An 8,540-nucleotide genomic window follows, 5' to 3' on the forward strand; every position below is an offset into this window, starting at 1 on the left:
ATTTTTGAGGGTATAATGAATGTATTTATTAGCAAAATGTTTAATGAAGATATACTACGTATAATTGACTTCGACGTTTTTTATCCGTTACATTAGATTTCAAAACGTCACACTCCATGAAATTGTAATTCATTATGAACCTTATTCTCAGAATAATAGCTAATGAAACGACAAAGTAGAGTATTTGAAATATATTTGAAGCTCAAAGTTTAAAAAAGAAGGCTTTAATTAAATATAATCTACATACTAAAAAATAAACCATTAAACATTTAAGTTAAATATACAAAATTAAACAATTAAAATCATATAACTATTAATAATAATAAATTATAAATACAGAATATTGAAATAATAGATTGATCCAGATAATTTTTTCTTGTTCTAACATCGGAATTCAGTTAAATATGTCATAACTTTAGGTTGCAATACACAAGCGAGACGTGGAGTTTAATCAAAAAGATAATCACCCCTCTTCTTCATGTGGAAGTTGCTATATACAATTGTGCACAGGATAGATATATCTCTACCGATGAGATCTAACTAATTATTAATAATAAAGTAAATGTCAAAATCATAAAATTAGACAATAAATATATTAATAAAAAAATGTTAGAAATAAATTCATCGTAAAGATTTAGAGTAAAAGCTAATTATGTTGTAATGTCCGGCGATATTACTCCCTATTCAGAGCATCAAAAAAGATATGCTTATATAACAACATACTATTATGATGAAGGATATACACAATTGTTAATTATAATGCAACACCCAATGTAACTACCCTCGTTGTTGTGACCATTTAAACAGTTGTTTTTGCCTTTTATGAGTTTTCTGAACACCATTTCTTGGAGCCCATCAACCATTGCTAAGCCTTAAGTGATAAAAAAGTAATATTTATTGACTATGTAATATTGGAAAACCTAATTATCATACCCAAGTCTTAAAGCGAAGTAAGTAGTCTCAGACAAACTAGTTGCAAACCATCCAAAGCTACTACCCCCGTTGTTGTGACCATTTAAGCAGTTGTTTTTGCCCTTTACTGAGTTGTGTATCATAATTCTTGATATGTTTAGCTAAAATAGAATCATATTTTATTGTTAGATTTAAAAAAAATTGAATACTTACTGTGAGATAGTACAAAATTCAGAGTTCCATTTCGATATTCGTAAATACTTTTTACTGATAACTTGATCGTCATTTGGTGTGGATGACTCAAAACATTTTTATATGTATTTCTATAAATGACATCAGTAACAACATCCTCCATTAATTTAATGATGGTTCCTCGGGAAGGGATATGTTTACCCTTGTATTTCTCCATAAATTTTTTGAACGTAGATGATTAGCAATGGATAAGGTTATATTACATGCAATAAGCATCGTTGTGAGATCAAAGTTAAAGTCTGACTTGATGTATTCATCGTTAAATTGATTTTATAGATGAATATCCATACTCTTGTTATGAGATGAGGATAATGAGTGACGTGTAATTCTAGACAGGGGACTAAAGGCACATTTATATCGACAAATCCGACAAACCATCTGTTTCTCATCCTGTAAGTATTTTCCAAATTCCTAGGCCTCCATTTTCAGAAATCCAGACATAAGGCGACGTTATTTTAGGCATTTTATTCAGTTCTCTATCGACTATCCCCATCTAATACTATTATATTAATATTGAATAATAAAGGCGGAAATGATAACGTTCATGATTGATAGAAGAAGATGTATATTATTTAATCAATGATGCCATAAGTATTTCTTTTCTTCTCCTCCCACGCTTTTCTATTCTTACCAAAATTATCACCCTTACTTATAGTTATAGTTGATAATATTGTAGAGAAAAACGCGTGCGAGGAGACAGGGGGGAGAAAGACATATGGTGTCATTGTTTAAAATACTGATGTGATTATCACTGATAATCACATCAGTATTTATCAGTTGCCTGCTTTATTATGATTTTTGAGGGTGTAACGAAAGTATTTATTAGCAAAATGTTTAATAAAGATATACTACGTATAATTGACTTAGACGATTTTTATCCGTTACAGTAGATTTGGAAACGTCACACTCCATGAAATAGTAATTTATTGTGAACCATATTCTCAGAAAAATAACTAATAAAACGACAAAATAAGAGTATTTCGAAATATATTTGAAGTTCCAAATTTAAAATAGAAGGCTTAAATTAAATACAATCTACATACTAAAAAATAAACCATCATACATTTAAGTTAAATATACAAAATTAAACAATTAGAATCATATAACTAATAATAACAATAAATTATAAATACAGAATATTGAAATAATAGATTGATCCAAATAATATCTTCTTGTTCTAACATCAGAATTCAGTTCAATATGTCATAACTTGAGGTTGCAAAATACAAGCCAGACGTGGAGTTTAATCAAAAAGACCATCACCTTTTTTCCTTATGTGCAAGTTGCATATACAATTGTGCACAGGATAGATATATTTCTACCGATGAGATTTTAATAATTATTAATAATAAAGTAAATCATAAAATAATGTTAGATTTCAATCCATATCTTCTTCCAATCTTAGTAAGAACAGCTTTTAGAATCCCACTTTCATTTATTTCATATTTATCTAAAAAAAGAAAAGTTAATCCATGCAGTCAAATTTAACTGATAAGGCAGTTCAGGCAACCATTCTTGACTTATTGTAGTTTTTTAACATGACATCGTAAAGATTTAGAGCAAAAGCTAATTATGTAGTAATGTCCGGCGATATTACTCCTTATTAAGAGCATCAAAAAAGATTTTTTTCTCCGCTATTTATGCTTATATAATAACATATATACACAATTGGTAATTATAATGCTACACCCAATGCAACTACCCCCGTTGTTGTGACCATTTAAGCAGTTGTTTTTGCCTTTTATGAGTTTTCTGAACACCATTTCTTGGAGCCTATCAACCATAGCTAAGCCTTAAGTGATAAAAAAGTAATATTTATTGACTATGTAATATTGGAAAACCTAATGATCATACCCAAGTCTTTAAGCGAACAAAATAATATCAGACAAACTAGTTGCGAACCATCCAAAGCTACTACCCCGTTGTTGTGACCATTTAAGCAGTTGTTTTTACTATTTAATGAGTTGTGTATCATAATTCTTGATATGTTTAGCTAAAATAGAATCATATTTTAGGGTTAGATTTAAAAAAAGATTGAATACTTACTGTTAGATAGTACAAAATTCAGTTTCATTTCGAAATTAGTAAATATTTTATACTTTTTACTGATAACTTGATCGTCATTTGGTGTGGAAGACTCAAAACATTTTTATATGTATTTCTATAAATGACATCAGTACCAACATCCTCCATTAATTTAATGATGGCTCCTCGGGAAGGGATAGGTTTACCCGTGTGTTTCTCCATAAATTTTTTGAACATAGATGATTAGCAATTGATAAGGTTATATTACATGCAATAAGCATCTTTATGAGATCAGAGTTAAAGTCTGACTTGATGTATTCATCATTAACTTGATTTTTTAGATGAATATCCATTCTTTTGATATGAGATGAGAATAATGAGTGGCGTGTAATTCTAGATAGGAGACCAAAGGCACATTTATTTCGACAAATCTGACAAACCATCTGTTTCTCATCTGGTAAGTAATTCCCAAATTCCTGGTCCTCCATTTTCAGAAATCCAGACAGAAGGCGACGTTATTTTAGGCATTTTATTCAGTTCTCTATCGACTATCACCATTTAATATTATTTTAATATTGAATAATAAAGGCGGGAATGATGACGTTCTTGATTGATAGAAGAAGATTTATATTATTTAATCAATGATGCCATAAGTATTTCTTCTCTTCTGCTCGCACGCTTTTCTATTCTTACCAAAATTATCACCCTTACTTATAGTATAACCTTGTATTTCTATTAAATTTGCTCATATAAATGTAAACGATTGGTTTATTAATTTAGGAATTCCTTTTTATGTAAAGACATTATACAAATTTCAAATGTTATGTTCATTCCAAATCTTATCAAAATTTAGTAACGTTGAAAAATTGCATACATTTTAGTGAAGTATTGCAGTAACAATATGCATATTTTGCATTTAATTTGAACAAACATTTTTTGAATTTGCCAAATATTGTGATGTTTACATTCAATCAATGTCAGGGTTTTATTTAGAACTTTGTACAGTATATATTATTAAAACATGGTTTTCTACAAATAATAATTATTGTCTTAAAAGTTAGTAAAGCATTAGTGAAAAAAGTCTGAGATAGTGATAGTTTTTTTAATAATCAGTATAACCTGGTGAATAATGCTATACCATTCTTCGTTTCATTGCCTTCTTCGATGATGGTCACGGTTTCTAGTAATTTTTGTCTTCATAATCGTACTACTATTTAATTTTCATAATCAATTGTTTCATTGATTTATGTTACTAATAAACTTCATATAAAACTATGATTCATTAATTATGTTTTATCTCAAACCTTTAAAAAAACATTGCATCTAGACCAAGGATCTCTTCTAACTCCACCTGTTGTTGACAATACAACATTTATATTTACCTGGATAAGAGGTATAATACCATTTACAATAAATACATTGACCATTGTATATTGGATGACAAACTCCCTCTTAAGGATCTGTTAGACTGTAGGTTTGTTACAAAAAAATCAAATTCATAATTTTCCTTTTAAACCTGTTTCATTGAATAAATAATGGTAAAAAATACATTTTGATAGCAAAATCATGTCTTTAACTTCAATATTAAGAAAGTTCACGCCTTTTTTCCTACTGTTTATGTTATAATATACACCAAAACCTGTTATCTACAGGGTATAGTTTTACAATTAAGAATTTTCGAGACAAGGACATAAACCTTTTTATTTCTTAAATCAGTAAAGGTATTTACAAATCCATTTATATACAAACGTAAAGACCCTCCATGAGCCTTATTTATTCAATCCGACCACCCTCAGCCTCAAGTACGGCCTCCAACCTAGCGCGGAATCTGCTGCACGCCTTGATCAGGGGATTTTTATTCATATTGTTCACAGCCTCAATAATGGAGGCTCTCAGAAAAGCCAAATTGTTGTAAACATACTTGTTGGACCCCCTCTCTAAAACGCCCTACACGAAATAGTCCAAAGGATTGCAGTCCCAGGAGCTAGGGGGGGGGGGCACATTTCCTGAGACCAGAACATCTCCAAATTGTTTGAAAGCCAATTTTGTACGCAGATCGATCCGCCTTCTTCCTTGCTGGTCTTCCCATCCCTCCACACTCTTTGAACTACTACGCGACTTTGTACACGGTGGTAAAGGATAACTTGAGAAAGTCGATGATCTCTTTGGGCGTACGGCCCAATGATCAATGATGAGGGTGACAATGATCGCTACACGACGGCTGTACTTGGAGGATATTTTCAACGCTTTGTAAACTAAACTTATACAAAATTGTCTGCTGAATATGATAAACTGGTTTTTAAAGCTTTACAACTAAGGGTTCCTAAGAAAACTCGGTTTAAAAAAAAATTCTTAATTGTAAAATTGCATTCTGTAATATGATATTTCAATAAAACAACACAATTTTCTTAAACATATAGAAAATTGAATGAAATTTCAGGAATTGCAGAATACAATAGTGTGCGAACGTTACTTTTGAATTCGTGCATTTGAAAAAAGAATAAAGAATAAGACAAGGTACTTTCATATTGTGCAGTAATAAAAATTGAAGGTGCTAATGTTGGGTTGAAATTTATATACTTTGCATCGACAGATTGGTTCGAAACTTTACAAAATACTGAATCAATAAATGCAATAACGATCATTATACCATTTATCATCCCCCCCCCCCTATTACACCTCCTCCTTGGTTTTGAAGGCTATCTTGAGGTGACTTATTTTCTTTCCTGCGGATGGTGCGATTAAACAAGGCAACAACGTATTAAAAAAAAAAAAAAAAAAAAAAAAAAAAAAACGGAGTGAAATATTAAAAATTCATCTACATTAAATATAAATGACGCCAAATTGATTTCCCCCATTTAAGTAATGAAAAACAGACAAAATAGCTGACAAAAAATACACTTTTTTTTGTGTTAGAAAGGTAACGCCACCCTATGTATTCTCTAGGAGAAACCCCTCTTCTGTTTTCTCCCCTATGAGTCGGGCATGATCACCAAGGGTTGTTTACTTATATTAGCTTGTAAACAAAGCAACTTAAAATAATGCCATCTTGAGGGAAAATGATACAACCCCCTGAATAATAAACCAAAGTTTATCCGTATATATATATATTGGAATGAAAAACAGTCATTTATGGTGGAAGAAATAATAATATGTAGTCATATTTAATAAATCTCGAGGGCGTCTTAATTGTAGCATCGAGTGTGTATAGCTAAGGCTCAGTCAAGTAGTGCTGTAGGAACTAAAGTACTCCCTCGCTCATCAGTATAGATGAGATTTGCGTAAGAGCGCGAGGAGAAGGCGGGATCAAGACATATGGTATAAATGAATCAAGAGGCTTTTTAATATCAGCTGCCTGTTAGATGATTTCGAAGAGAAATTGAGTTACTGCTATAAATAGGAGGACCTTCTACATTTAAAATATAATTATTAAAGATAAATTATGTAATTATATTTAAATTCGGTACTATGAAAGCTGGCATGGGAAAATTGCCAGTGGAAGATTGCCATGGAGGAAAATTTCCAGGGAGAAAATTGCCCGTATTTTGATCAACCTTCATGATGAATAATAACACATTATAAATTCGTTTAATATTATTTATGACAAATATCTAAACTTATTCGTTTGTTGCATCCCCTGAGGGAGTTCATTCAAGTATGAGTAATATTACTGCAATACAATTTCATTGCATTTTTTGAAATTCAGTCCAATCTTCTAATAAATGGATCGAGAGGATTGATAAGGGGGGGGGGAGGATAAATAGCTCATGCCTTGAACTAGGTTGTGGTGTTAGACGGGTTCATTGGATGTATTGACGGTGGTTTTTAACAATCCCATTCTACCCCCTAGACTTTGACCAATCCGAGGGAGGAGAGTGTTCAACTATATTTTAAGAACCCCTTAGCAATTTATTCCCCCCCCCCTCCTCCTATATTGCAATAATATTATCCATGGCAATCTTCACTTCAAATGACAATTTTCCACGGGGCAGTTTTCCATGCACGTTAAATTCATTTATGTATATATTATAATGAATTTTAAAAATAAATGCACCCTAAGATAGGCGAGAATACTTACTTCAGAGAGAAGAGTTAACCCCACGACGTAGTGAACAAAAAAGAAGAAAAACCACATGTTTAATAACAACAATAAATTTATAAAAACAAAAATATGTCGTTGTAAGTACACTTATAGTCCCCCATCCAGAGTCCAACGAGACTTAATGTCCTCTTCCCACATCAAGAATATTAGTGCATACAAACAACATCTGATTCATGATGATTCTGGCATTCTAGCTTTAACAATGCCCTCATAAAGATGTCTGTTTCATGTAATATACCTTTTTTTTAGCGTGAGGAACTCCAATATCTCAAAATTTATAAAGAAATATGTCAGTAGAACCGTCCTTAGTAGAATGAATCTGCATAGATTAATGAAGGTTATTAGCAAGGTCGTAATCTTTAAAATTAAAAGGAAAATTTGATACAAGGATATTTTCATAGCTGTTGATGAAACTAAGGACAATGGGGAAGGATGAATGACAGCATTATTGATGGGTCTTTTTGGATCGTCCATATCTAATTAACATGATAGACATAAAAGTTGCTAATGAAAAGAAGAATATCATTTTTAGAGCAAAATCACGTTATATTCTATCATCCAAAATCATAACATCATAGGCAGCTGATTTTTTAAAATAAACTTTTAATATATGTTTCATTCCCGCCCTTTCCTAGTGCTCGTTCGTATGCCCAGCACTACTCATCCGTGACTCATGAGTGCGAGGAAAATGGGGGAGTGAGACATTTGGTACTATTGATTAAAGTTATGGTTTTCGAGGATGGAATATCACGTGATTCCGGTATTAGAAATGATAATCTTCTATATTTCGAGTAATACTAGAACAACTAACTAATATAAAAAGTAGTCGAAATTTTCAAATTCAGGAATACATGATTTACTTCGTGAAACTCATAAAAAACACACACATATTTCTACATTATAGATCTATTAACAAAGAGATCTCTTTAAATTTCTTTCCTTAAAGTCGCTACTATGATATGTCATACACTGAGTAATCAAACACTTATAGCTAACACTTTAGCCATTGCAGTAGATTACTTGATTTATATTTGTGACATTAAGTAAATAATGTATCTGTAAAAATTGAGGAAAACAACTGAAATAACGATTATCTATTAAAAAAAATATTAATTATAAATTTTAGTAGAAAGTTGGACATAGAAAATCAAACAAATTAATGATGATAAATGATACAACATAGAAGCTATTAATATTACAAATGGATTCAATAAATTATGAACGACAAATGTAAATTATACATATATAC

At 31.0% G+C, this 8,540-nt stretch overlaps 2 long non-coding RNA genes across 2 annotated transcripts; both read right to left on the bottom strand.

Moving 5' to 3' along the window:
* Window positions 1–195: 195 nt before the first annotated feature.
* Window positions 196–1,753, bottom strand: LOC139907167 (uncharacterized). Its single transcript, XR_011783595.1, has 3 exons — window positions 1,126–1,753; window positions 934–1,073; window positions 196–871 (listed from the first exon to the last, which is right to left on the bottom strand). It is a non-coding gene; the product is annotated as an uncharacterized lncRNA (long non-coding RNA).
* A 381-nt stretch (window positions 1,754–2,134) lies between these two features.
* LOC139904897 (uncharacterized) lies at window positions 2,135–4,635 on the bottom strand. The gene is made up of 2 exons (XR_011779157.1): window positions 3,019–4,635; window positions 2,135–2,956 (listed from the first exon to the last, which is right to left on the bottom strand). It is a non-coding gene; the product is annotated as an uncharacterized lncRNA (long non-coding RNA).
* Window positions 4,636–8,540: the final 3,905 nt, after the last annotated feature.

Source organism: Lepeophtheirus salmonis, chromosome 1 (assembly GCF_016086655.4).
Source record: "Lepeophtheirus salmonis chromosome 1, UVic_Lsal_1.4, whole genome shotgun sequence".
NCBI lineage: Eukaryota > Metazoa > Arthropoda > Copepoda > Siphonostomatoida > Caligidae > Lepeophtheirus > Lepeophtheirus salmonis.